The sequence below is a fragment of the Mus musculus genome, chromosome 5 (assembly GCF_000001635.26).
Source record: "Mus musculus strain C57BL/6J chromosome 5, GRCm38.p6 C57BL/6J".
NCBI classification, from domain to species: Eukaryota; Metazoa; Chordata; class Mammalia; order Rodentia; family Muridae; genus Mus; species Mus musculus.
In genome coordinates, this window is record NC_000071.6 from 11,715,186 (window position 1) to 11,727,978 (window position 12,793).

The 12,793-nt window shown below is 36.6% G+C and overlaps 1 long non-coding RNA gene across 1 annotated transcript in view; it reads right to left on the reverse strand.

Annotated features, from left to right (window-relative positions):
- Positions 1-12,793, reverse strand: part of LOC108169027 — a 58,531-nt gene that overhangs the window by 26,205 nt on the left and 19,533 nt on the right. The window contains exon 4 of the long non-coding RNA XR_003955864.1: positions 4,420-4,560. This is a non-coding gene — a long non-coding RNA (uncharacterized LOC108169027). The remainder of the gene's footprint in view (positions 1-4,419; positions 4,561-12,793) is intronic.

The following is a 12,793-nucleotide window of genomic DNA, read 5'->3' on the forward strand; positions in this document are numbered from 1 at the left end:
AAACCCTGTCTCAGAAAAACAAACAAATAAACAAACTAACAAAAAACCCAACAACAACAAAAGAACAAAAACAAAAGAAATAATGCCCTCAAGATAAAATACAGCTGATAAACTTATGAACACAACTGTTATTTGCTAGGTTATGACTCAAATGGAAAATTCCAATTATGTATCCACAATAACTTTATGTATATTTATAATGAGAAAAGACAGATAATCATCTAATTACTTCTCTCTAAGTCTCATATAGCTGTTATACCACATGGCAAGTTGGGATAAATGCAAAAAAAAAATTTTTAAACACTTCCGAGTTTGAGAATTTACTTTTGTGGTCCTGTCTATTTCGTGATTCTTATGCTTTTTGAACCTTGGTTAGCACCTCTTTCCTTAGATTGGAAAATTTTTCTATGATTTCTACAAATTATTTGAGTTACAACATAAGAAAAGTCTCTAGTATATATTGCCAACACATAATTTAGATACAAAATTAACTATCTCATATTCAAAGTAAAAGTTGTGTTTTTGCATTGACAATATTATACACTGGAGCTTTTCTTAAAGACTATGTGGCTGTATTTTTGTAATTATATGAATCTATTTTTTGTTTTTAATACTTCATTATAAGCATATTACACAGGTAACCACTATTTGGATAGTTATTTGGTCATCTTTCCTTTAATTAGAGACTTAAGTCATAGAGATTTCTATTGTATTATTTGTACTTTCCATAACTTGTTGAGGATTTTGTTATCAGAAACTTCCATGAATTTTTCAACTTGTGTTTTTTTATTACAGGAACATTAGTAAATTACATATTCTGATTTTTCTCACAGAATGTCTGTATTGTGGTGATTTAAATATGTGACCACACAGACTGATGTATTTGAATGAATGGAACTATTAGGAGATGTGGTTTTCTTGGAGTAGGTGTGGCCTTGTTGGAGAAAGCTTAGCTTAGCCAGTCACTTCTCAGCACCAGGTGGCTCAACTGAGCACCAGAAATCTAACGGCCTCTTCTGGACTGCCTGACCCTGCACTCACAGCATATACCCACAAAGACACAATTGTTACTGTGTGGGTGGACTTTGAAATGTCATATGATCAAGTTATGTCCACTATAGAATGATCTCATTCTACTGTCTGTGGACCAAGACTTAGAACTTTCAATGCCTTCTTGAGCACCATGCCTGCCATGTTTGCTGCATTAATAATAGACTGAACCTCTGAAACTCTAAGCTAGACCCATATTAAATGTCTTCCCTTAGAAAGGTTTCCATGGTCATTTCTCAACACAGCAATAGAAACCCTAAGACTATTATAATGGATGGAACTTCCCTTCCATTATAACTTGATATAATCCATTATCTTAAAAATATCATGTAATCACAGTTTTGAAAACAAAAGTTCTATATATGTAGTTTTGATGGGGTTTTACATCAGAAATAGGTATGTGTATGATTTATTGACAGTATTTGAGATTTCTTCCCATCTCATGTGTTCATAATATTTCTAACATATTTTTTCATGTGTCTTTTTTCCATTTATTTACAACTCATACATTATCATGCTTTTTCCTACAGTACAGCTTTTGCTATGTTTTAACTTTATTTTCATTCTTTTAGTAGCTTATGTTTTCTAAAATAAGAAAACTTTGAGGCAGGCAGATTTCTGAGTTCAAGTCCAGCCTGGTCTACAGAGTGAGTTCCAGGACATCCAGGAATGCACAAAGAAACCATGTCTTGAAAAATTAAAAATAAATAAAAGAAAAAGAAAATGAAAAATTAAGAAAAGAAAACTTTAACTTGTTTGCCAGCTGAGAATAAAAAAGTAGGTGTCTTATGGTTTGCTAAATATACACTTGAATGCTGGGTCCTCATTTTAAAAGATGAAGAGCTACTTTCTGATAAAGATGCTGTTCTTGGTTCAACTATGAATGACATTGTTTTGTACAGAAACTTGCACATCCTTGAAACTCAGGGTGACCATGTAGTAATAACTGGCCAAATCAGAGCAAGCAGAACTCTAAGCCTGTAGCCAAATAGATTTAACTTTATATGCTTGTTTCATAGAAGGGAGCTCATAAAAGAGAGCTTTTGCAAGTAAACTACAGGAACCTCCATTTGTATTAAGCTTAATTTGAAAGTCATTGGAGAACTCAAAGATTGCAGAGTAAGATCCCTTGATTATATTAGTAAGATCACTTGAAAGAATGACAGTGCAATTCAAAGATAAGGAACTAGAATTTAAAGGACCTAATTACTAAAGCAGCATGTAGAACTTACGCACAATATTACTGTATAGATTTATAATAGTTATGTATATATATATATGATATAGATTAGATATAGATACATATATTTAGGTATATACATATAATGAGGATTTATGAACCAACTGGCAGTATACATACAACTATTATTGGAATATGTACATTTTAAGAAGAATGTTAGATTCAAATTAAATTTGGGGTACAGGTCTAAACAGACAGGTATTTTTAGAGAGATTTCAAATGGCTGAGAAACAGTTAAATGTTCAACATCTTTAACTATCATGAAAATGCAAATCAAAATGGCCCAAAGATTCCATATTATACCTGCCAGAATGGCAAAGATAAATAGCCCAAACGACTGTTCATGTTGGCAAGGATGTAGAGCAAGGCAAAGACTTCACCAGTGGTATTGGGACTGCAAACTTGTACATCCACTGTCAATCAATTTAGTCATTCCACAGAAAATCATTGAAAATTGATATCTGTCATGAAACAGCTGTACCACTTTTGGTCACATACCCCAATGATACCCTATCCTGCCACCAGAACATTTTTTTTTAAATTATGTTCATAGCTTTATTCATAATACCCAGAAACTGGAAATAATCTAGATATCCCTGAACTGAAAATGGATGAAGAAAGTGTGATACATTTACCTAATGGATTATTTCACAGGTATTAGAGAAAACTGACATCAAGAAATTTACAGGCAAATGGGTTGAAATAGGAAAAATATCATCCTGAGCAAGGAAACAAAGACACATAAATACAAACATATGTACTCACTTACAATTGCATATTAGCTATTAAATGAAGGATATTCACTTATGTCTAGGGAGAAGAATTACAATAGATTGAGTGATGGAACTCAGGGCAGGTAGTGATGGGTAAAGGACGGTTAAGGTGGGGAGGAAAGGATGGAGGCAGAGAGTAGTGGGAGAGATGAGTGAAATGTGTAAGCATTTAGGAGTAATGTGGAAACTTCATCGAGTGGAAACTTCCTGGAACCTGTGAAGGTAACCCTAGCAAAGACTCCTAGTAATTCTCCTAGAGAATATGGAGCCTGAACTGGTCATCTTCTGTGACCAGGTTAGGCTCTGGATGGTGAGAATAGGACACCAACCCAGACACAAAATCTATCAACCTGTCCTACCTGCAAGAAGCACTGGAGTAGTGGTGGCTCAGAGCTCGTGGGAGTGGCCAACCAATGACTGGTCTAACTTGAGGGAATTGTTTCTTTTTGAAATTTGAAAAAAAAAAAAGCAGTTTTGACATTCCAATATATTATGTTACCTCACTAAAAACCCAGAATTATACAGGCCAATTAGACATAGATAGCATCTTACAAAATGATGAGTCAAAGCCAACATTCTGATCTGTCTATAGCATCATTATTTTGAGAGATGAAATATTTCATTATTTACTCCAAACAATTTAACAGAAAGTGCAGAGCAGTCTACACGATGTTCTTTTTTAAACATATATTTTCAATAAAAGCTAGAATGGTACATGAATAAAATACACTGTAGGTGTTATATTTTGACTATACAACTGGACAAGGGAATTATCACATACATATAGAAAACATTTTTCTGCAAAGCTGTATTTAGAGTACAGTATGTTGTCCATGTTGTAGTATATGCACATCCATGTATAAATCATTGATGTATACAGTGGAGGGATACTAAAAATATTTGAAGATTGGATTCCCCCCATATTTTATTGAAAATGTTTTTCTTCCAATATATTTTATGCCTATTACCCTTCTTCAGTTCTTCCCATGTCCTGCTCTTCTTCCTTTCAAACCAACTTAATTTTTTTTTTCTTTCTGAAACACTGATGTATGAGATAGGTCAGAGTGTTGGCTTTTGCTCATGTTTTTAGTAGATTCTATCCATTCCTGATTGGTCTTTATGACTCTGAGTTTGTAGTGAGGCTACATATTATGTTCCTTAATGAACAGGTCAAGTTAAGTGATTCAGGAGAAGGCTTGTGTCAAAAGGGGGATATGAAGTAGAAAGAAGCACACTAGGAACATATGGAAGATAGTAGCAAATCTAGATAAAGAAATACAACAATAATAAATAAAAGGAACCATGAAAAGGAGTGTAATCTTCTACAGTCATGATGTTAACAATGCATGTGTTTACCTGATTCAAATAAAGGACTTGTTATGAGAAAAGTTGGCTATATTAAAAAATACTTCAAATCTTCAGTGTCTTGAAAATGTTTACATAGTAAAATCCAGTCTTCAGCATCATGCTATTGGGAAGTGACAGGAACTGGTGAAGCTAGGGAGATACAAGGAAACAATAACTAATGTAGCATTACAAGGCAAAGCACAGGTGAAAGTTCAAGTCTTGAAAGGAGGTCAGATGCAGGTAAGAGTCAAGGTGTGACCTGTCATTCCTTTGAGATATCTCCCATTTTATTTATGAACAGAAACCAGAAATTCTGACATTGTAGACCTTTTCCATTTAAGGTGTTATGCACAGAACTGTGCAAAGAAGTTAAGGCACTCCGAATAGGAATACTGAATTAAACAACATAACAATGAATAATTCCAAACAAGGAGACAAAGGGAAAAATTAGTGTTTTCCTTAGACTAATTTACACAACAGAATTGAAACCTAAGCCCCTTGAAAAGTCAGTTCTTCTGTGTGTCCTATACAACGTATTAGCCATGAACACAATTCTAGGCCCAAAGACTGAGCTCAAGTAGTTTTGAGCCTCATAAAGATTGTGATATGCATCACTGAAGACATGGACAATAGTCACTGGACCTCATAGCTTCCTCAGAGGCTGACTGTGCTATAATCTTAGTTGGTGACTTGCTGTTCAGGAAAAAAAAAATTCTGTTCTAGTTCTGGAAATCTCTCAAGTTTCTTACATGATTTGGTGTTTTTTCTATAAACAATGTTATTCAAATGATCATTATATATCAATTATGAAATGAAACATAAGCATATCTTAGAATAAATAAGGTAATTAAAGGACCAGTGTCTTTTTATCACAAATTTCTATCGTACTTCAAATGACAGTGCATGCCAGAAATGTAGTCCCTTCTACAGTTTTACCTATCATACAAAATTACAAACTAGAGGAATACTTATTTGCTTGCATCTTTGCTTTTAGGGGTAGTAACTTAATCCCGATTTTAATTGATAATCATTACAGGTGTCATATATGAGGTTCTTTAATAAGACTATCAGTTAAAATAGTGGATTTTAATTTAATCATTACTTTGAAGCTCATATATTTATGAGCTTTTATAAGTATGTGTCAATTTAAATATTTATGAATATATACTATTACATTTGAGTTATGATACATATATAATCTTGACTAAATAAATATCCTTATATTTCATGAAATGTTATTCAGGATTAACAAAACAATGAAATTCTGTTATTGATGGCAACATGGGTAGAGAGAGAACATTATGTTCTATGAAAAATCCTGAAACAGACGATCAGAACCACATGACTGTGATCATATGAGGAATCTAAAATGATAAGAATAGAATGGTGAATACCAGGGAAAAGTGGAAGAGAGGGTGTCATGTCGGAAGTTGATTACTCTGTTTAAGTTGTAATTAGTGGCAAGAAATTTGGAATACTGTTGCATAGTATGGTAACTGTGAATGATGTGTAATGATGATAGTTTTTATATTTTGTAAATCTGTAAGAAAAAGTTTGAATGAAATGATATAACTAAAATGTAGGATTTATAGAAAATAGGTACTCTCAAGTTTAAAAATATCATACAATATGTTTACATTTCAAAACAGGATTGTGATAAATTATATTAGCAATTTTATATTCCAGAAAATAATCTTAAATTAAAACGTAAAATAATTTGGTGTCCATATTTGTTTATCAAGTAATGAACTAAATATAAATATTATAAGGTTAATATATTAATATATTTATGACATCATATTTATCAAATTATTTGTGATTAATAATGCAAATGATGCAGTAAGTCATAAAGTTAAGTTATGTTACTAACTGAAAATTTTAAAAGGGGGAACTCAATTTTAAATGTGAAAATTAGCTCTCCTGTGGAAATTATTAATGATGAATGTCCAAATTTATTTTAGTGCTACGTGGTATTTTCATTTGTCATGATTTAACATAGAGTCTGCTGTAGCTTGGATGGAAGTTACAAGAGTAGAGGGACATACAATTGTAGAAGATTTAATCACTGACTGGGAGACATCCAACCCTAACTGATACATGTAGAACCCAACCCAACACTCAGGGAAGCCCCCAGAAGAGGTGATGGAAAGATTTTAGGAGGCAGAAGACAAATATGCCTGCTGTAAACTAACATCTTTTAGATCTATTCTAGAGGGCTGATTCCAGAATAAACTTGTTTGATATACTTAGTGCAGGCAGTAGCCATGTAAATTCATGTTCTGCTTTGTGTTTGGCACGTTCCTTTCTTACACTCGCAGGACAGAGAGTTCCTGTGTTCATGAAGTGATGTTTTGCTACCTTACATTCCTTGACTTTTCTTATCCTTTGGATCCTTTCTAACTTCTTTTCTTTATTTTAACTTCTAATGCTTCATCATCTCTTCTTTAACAGGTATTGAAGTGTTGGCATCAGATTATATTTTTAAAGACACTGTAATTTTTCCATCATCAGGAGAATCAAGTAACTTAATGGAAAGGAAATCTTAATTTGCTTATGAATTACTGAGCTACAAACTCTTGCTGTGCTTTAACTTAAGTGTGCTTGTCTCAGACTGCCTGGCCCGCAATCACTGATCATCTCAAAAATAAATTCTAATAGGAAGATCTATGGACCCTGGGGCAAACCATTTTTATTTCCAAAGAGGATAGAAATGGAGCATGGTATTATGAATCCTAAAACAAAACAAGACAAAAGCCCAAGGCCTCTTTCACTGGCACTCGTGCACATGTCTTGTGTGCGCTCGACTGGCCAGGAAGAACAACGCTGCAACAGGATCCTTCTGCACACGTTTATTGGGAGAGCTTGATTGTAGAGGTGAAAAGACCTCGAGCCCAGAACTGGAGCTGCTTTTATAGGCCTAGGAGGGGCGTGTCTCACACCCTGATTGGTTATGCACTAAGCCTTATTTGCATGTTCCTCATCTGATTGGCTACTCTCTCTCAGTACCTTACAGAACCTCATTATCATACCTCATTTGCATGTCTCACATCTGATTGGTTATACTCTCAGTACCTTACAGAACCTCATTATCATGCCTGGGCCAGGCAGTGTCTTTGAAAAAAACTTTACTGCATATGTACACATTGGTTGTTTGTCCAATCTTATGCGTGGTGGCCAGCAGTAGTCAGTGCCACTCAGCAAAGGCACATGTGGCTTCCCACATCTCCCCCTGTTTGTTTTAATAAAATGAGGCTGAACTAGGCCTGTGCAATTATGCCCATCTGCCGTGGCTCCTGTTTTAGGTCGTTCCTCTAATGTCACAGCCTTACCCGTCATAGGGTAACCCTATCGCCACCAGGCCCCATGTCTTAGGTTGGACTGTGCACGAGGAAAGTTGCCCGTCTCTGGATACCGCAGTGCTGTGTGAAAATAACTGCTAAATGACCTAGGGCGAATTCTGCAAAAGAGGCCAGCCAAAAAATGAATTAGTGGGGAAATCATGATCACCCTATTGATGAGCAAGGGCTGATCAATGATCGTTGAGTCTCTCTCATCCCATCTCATGCTGACTAATTCTTGAGCATAGATAACCAAATTTCAGGGGAGGAGCCGTTTTCAATAGCTAAAAGTGCCTGAGTTATAATCACCTTGTCACGTTTTTGTTGGGTTCTGAATTTGCATACCAACCAGAGCATGAACACCAGTCCACAGCATATGGCAGCACCAAACAAAATCACTCCCACCCATTCCTTAAAGTAAGAAAAAGCAGAGGTAAGCCAAGAGGTAAAGTCTCCAAGGGTCACTGGTTCCACTCTGATCCCATTAAGGTTCAGGATCTGCATCTGCAGCCTCGTCTGCAACCTTTCCAGCTCCTGCGACCAGTTCCCCTTCAGGTAATTCGATAGGTCTGTACTTTTAATAAAAGAATTATTAATGTACCTATTGGGAGTAATGCACACATGCAAAGTGGATGCCACACAACTCATTTGTATGACATCCATCATCTGTTCCATGTCATGTTGTAAAATATCCACTCTCTGATTCACTAACATTAACCCTGAGGTGATATGAGAATCCACCCTTTGCAGGGTAAGCAATGCCTCAGACGTTTTTTTCTGCTATCTGACTTATAGTGTCAGCAGTATTAATTTGATCTGCCCAATTAGAGATAATCATTTTCTTAAAAAATATACAGGGTGTAAAAGGTTTATCCACATTATGCACAAAGCATAATGTATAATTTAAATGAAAACTAGTACTCTTATACACCCGTGGCTCTTGAGGAGTTTGTCGTGCATAAGGCACATCCAAAAAACATTCCTTTGCAAAAAATAAAGGCTAGGTAGAAGAATTGGAAAGTACCGGTAAAGGTACTGGCCATGATCTTACTATGGCCCATAAAGGTATACTTATCCTGGTTTCAATCATCAGGAGCAGGAGAATCATCTTGGGGTTCATCTTGCTCTTTCACGGTCCTTGTCAGTCGCGTCGGGACCCAAAGTGGATTTTCTTCACCCTGTGGAAAAACACAAATAGCTCTCTGGGACCTGATTAAGATAGGATCCGGGCCATACCATTTATTATCAAGGACATTTTTCCATTTGACCATTTCATTGGGCGATTGAGGCCATTGTCCATGCCTTTCAACTGGTGATCTTCCAGCATCATCTAATTTTAGAAAATTAAGAGTAAATATTGCAAGGGATAGAGCCATCTTTGGCGTCATAGCCTCTATTTCCCCTTTCTGTTTTTGCAAATATTGTTTCAGAGTGCGGTGGGCTCTCTCAATGATGCCTTGGCCCTGTGGATTATAGGGCAATCCAGTAATATGTTTTACTTGCATTTGTTTGCAAAATTGGCTAAATTTAGAAGAAGTATATGCAGGACCATTATCTGTCTTTAACACTAGGGGCTTGCCCCATGCAGCCTAAGCCTCTAAGCAGTGAGATATGACATGAACTGCTTTTTCCCCTGTCAAGGGAGAGGCATGTAGGACACCAGAACTGGTATCAATGGATACATGTACATATTGTAATTTCCCAAAAGATGGGATATGTGTGACGTCCATTTGCCAAACATCTAGGGGTTGCAATCCGCGAGGATTAACACCCACGGAAGGTTCACTAATAAATTCTACACATTTACCACACTGTAGGACAATATCTCGGGCTTCTGTTCGTGTGAGCTTAAATTTTTGTCGTAATGTAGAAGCAGGGACATGATAAAGCTGATGAAAATTCTTAGCACTTTCTATAGACCTTTGTGATAGGAAAACCATGTCTCTGGTGGCTGAGTCAGCAATTGCATTTCCCTTAACCATAGGTCCAGGTAATGATGTATGTGCTCTAATATGTTGAATATAAAGGGATGCTCACGCATCAAAATACAATTTTGTATTTTCCTAAAAATTTCACATACTGGACTAGACTGCTTAAAATTTCCGGCAGTCTCTAATGCTAGAACCGCATTAACTACATAAACAGAATCAGAGATAATATTTATGGGCATAGGAAATCTTTTAAAAACTTCTAAAACCACCAAACATTCTACCAATTGAGGGGCTCCTGGTGTAAATTGCAATCTTACAGCCTTTTCATTGATTACATAACTTCCAACTCCTGTTTTTGATCCATCTGTATAACTATCAATGGCTTCCTTTATAGGGGTATTAGCCGTTACCTTTGGAAATATTACTGGATGTAAAAACATAAAATGTAATAACGGATGTTGAGGATAATGATTATCAATTAAACCAGAAAAACTGCATCTAAGAATGGCCCATTCATCTATAGTAGCACACAGTATTTGCATTTGTGCGACAGTATAAGGGACAATTATGCTATCAGGCATTTTTCCAAAGTGAGTAATTGAAGTTTTTATCCCTTTGTGTGCCATGTTTGCTACCATGGTGGGATAATGCTCTATAGTCTTATTAGGGGATATATGTGGATGTATCCATACTAAAGGACCATCTTGCCATAACACAGCAGTTGGCAAATTTATGGTTCTTAATATGCATAGGTACAAAGGTTCTTGCTCATTTATATGAGTTAACTGTGCTGCTTGGATTGCCTTTTCCACTTTCCTAAGAACATCAGAAGCCTCAGGTGTTAATTGTCTCAATGAGGTAATATGTGAGTCTCCTTCTAAAATTTGAAATAAAGGTTTTAATTCCGAAGTAGGGATCCTTAAATAAGGTCTAATCCAATTTATATCTCCTAATAATTTTTGAAAATCATTTAATGTCTTTAGATGATCTTTTCTTATACTAATCTTTTGTGGGGTGACACATCATAAAGTAATAGTGGCTCCTAAAAAATGACTAACATTAGACTGCTGTACTTTTTCTGGTGCAATAATCAAGCCATTATTTTTTAAAGTTTCATTAAGCAAGCCATAAGCTTGCTGTATACTTTCTTCTTCAGGTCCACAAATCACTATATCGTCCATATAATGACAAATTTTTAAGGAGGGGAAACCATCCCTAACCGGTTGCAAAGCTTTTCCTACATATAACTGACATATTGTAGGGCTATTTGCCATTCCTTGGGGTAATACCCACCATTGGTACCTTTTATCAGGCTCCATATGATTAATAGAAGGCAAGGTAAATGCAAATCTAGGTTTATCTTTCTTATTTAATGGAATGGAAAAGAAACAATCCTTAATATCTACTACTATAATTCTCCAATCCTTAGGTAGAGCTGAAAGTAGGGGGAGTCCTCTTTGTACAGGACCCATAACTTGCATTTGTGCATTAATGGCTCTTAGGTCATGTAACAATCTCCATTTACCTGACTTCTTCTTTACAACGAAAATAGGGGTGTTCCAGGGTGATTGAGTGGGTTCCACATGTCCCAGGTCTAATTGTTTTTGTACTAATTCTTTAGCTGCTTTTAACTTCTCAGAGGGTAAAGGCCACTGAGGCACCCACACCGTGTCCTCCGTATGCCATGGAATGGGCAAAGGCTCCTCAGTGGCCCCTAGAAAAAACTCAGCCCTTTCTTATCTACTTTTTCTGTGGCTTTAACTGGTGAAATTCTACCTTGTAAGTTTTTTCCAAGACCTAGTCCAGGTATATATCCCATTCTTTTCATCATTTCCTTGCTTTTCTGAGAGTAATCATTAGTCAATATAAAGTTCATGGCTGACAACACATCTCTTCCCCATTAATTTACAGGTAAAGGGAGTACATAAGGTTGAAAAAGCCCTGTTCTTCCTTCTTTATCTTTCCATTGTAAGGATTTTGCACTTATAGTTGGGGTAGCCTCATATCCTAATCCTTGTAAGCTATGTGACGATTGATTAACAGGCCAAGAAGCGGGCCACCAATTACTGGATATAATGCTTTTATCTGCTCCTGTATCCATTATACCTTGAAAGGTTTTTCCTTCTATTTGTAATTGTAAAGTGGGACGATTATCCAAATCTAAAGATATGTAGGCCACATTAGTTCCTGTAGAACCGAGTCCCTTGTCTCCTCGGGAATCCTGGCTACTAGGGAACATGTTATGCAAACTAGGAAGAATCAGTAATTGAGCAATGCGATCTCCAGGAGAAATGGCTACAATACCTCGGGGTGCAGAACACATAATCTTAACTTGTCCCTCATAATCTGAGTCTATAACTCCGGGATGTATCATCAATCCCTTCAAAGCAGAAGAGGACCTACCCAACAGTAGGCCCACTGTATCCTTTGGTAAGGGACCTCTAAAGTCTGATGAAATAGGTTGGCACACCATTTGAGGTGTAAGAATTACTCTGGAGGTGGCACAGATGTCCAATCCTGCTGAACCCGGAGTGGCTCTCCTCGGTCTCTGGGTGGCCTCATGTACACTGTGGTCTGAAATGCCCCATACATTTAGGGGCCCTGAGGACGGGGGCCCCTCACCCCGTTTTTTGGCTGTTGCACTTTAAACTGAGGTATTGGCCTTCCTTTTATATCTCTGACTGATCTACATTCATTTGCCCAATGTCTTCCTTTCCCACATTTTGGGCAAGTACCTGGTTCTGTCTTTTCAAACCTACTCTTTCTACCCTTTGTACACTGCTTTTGCATATGACCTGTTTGTCCACAATTATAGCAGGTTATTTCTTTTGCTTGCACCATCAAAACTGCGGCAGCCAGCCCTGCATTTGAAAGAGGTCCTCCTATTTCTCTACAGGCTTTCATCCATGCTTGTAGCCCTTTCCCTTTCCATGGTGTGATAGCATTTCTACATTCTTTGGTACATTGCTCATAAACTAATTGTTCAATTAATGGCATTGCGGTCTCAGCATCACCAAATATACGTCCTGCCGCTTCCATCATGTGAGCCACAAATTCAGAGAGTGGCTCATTAGTTCCCTGAATAATTTTTGTCAAGTTACCAGATACCTCTCC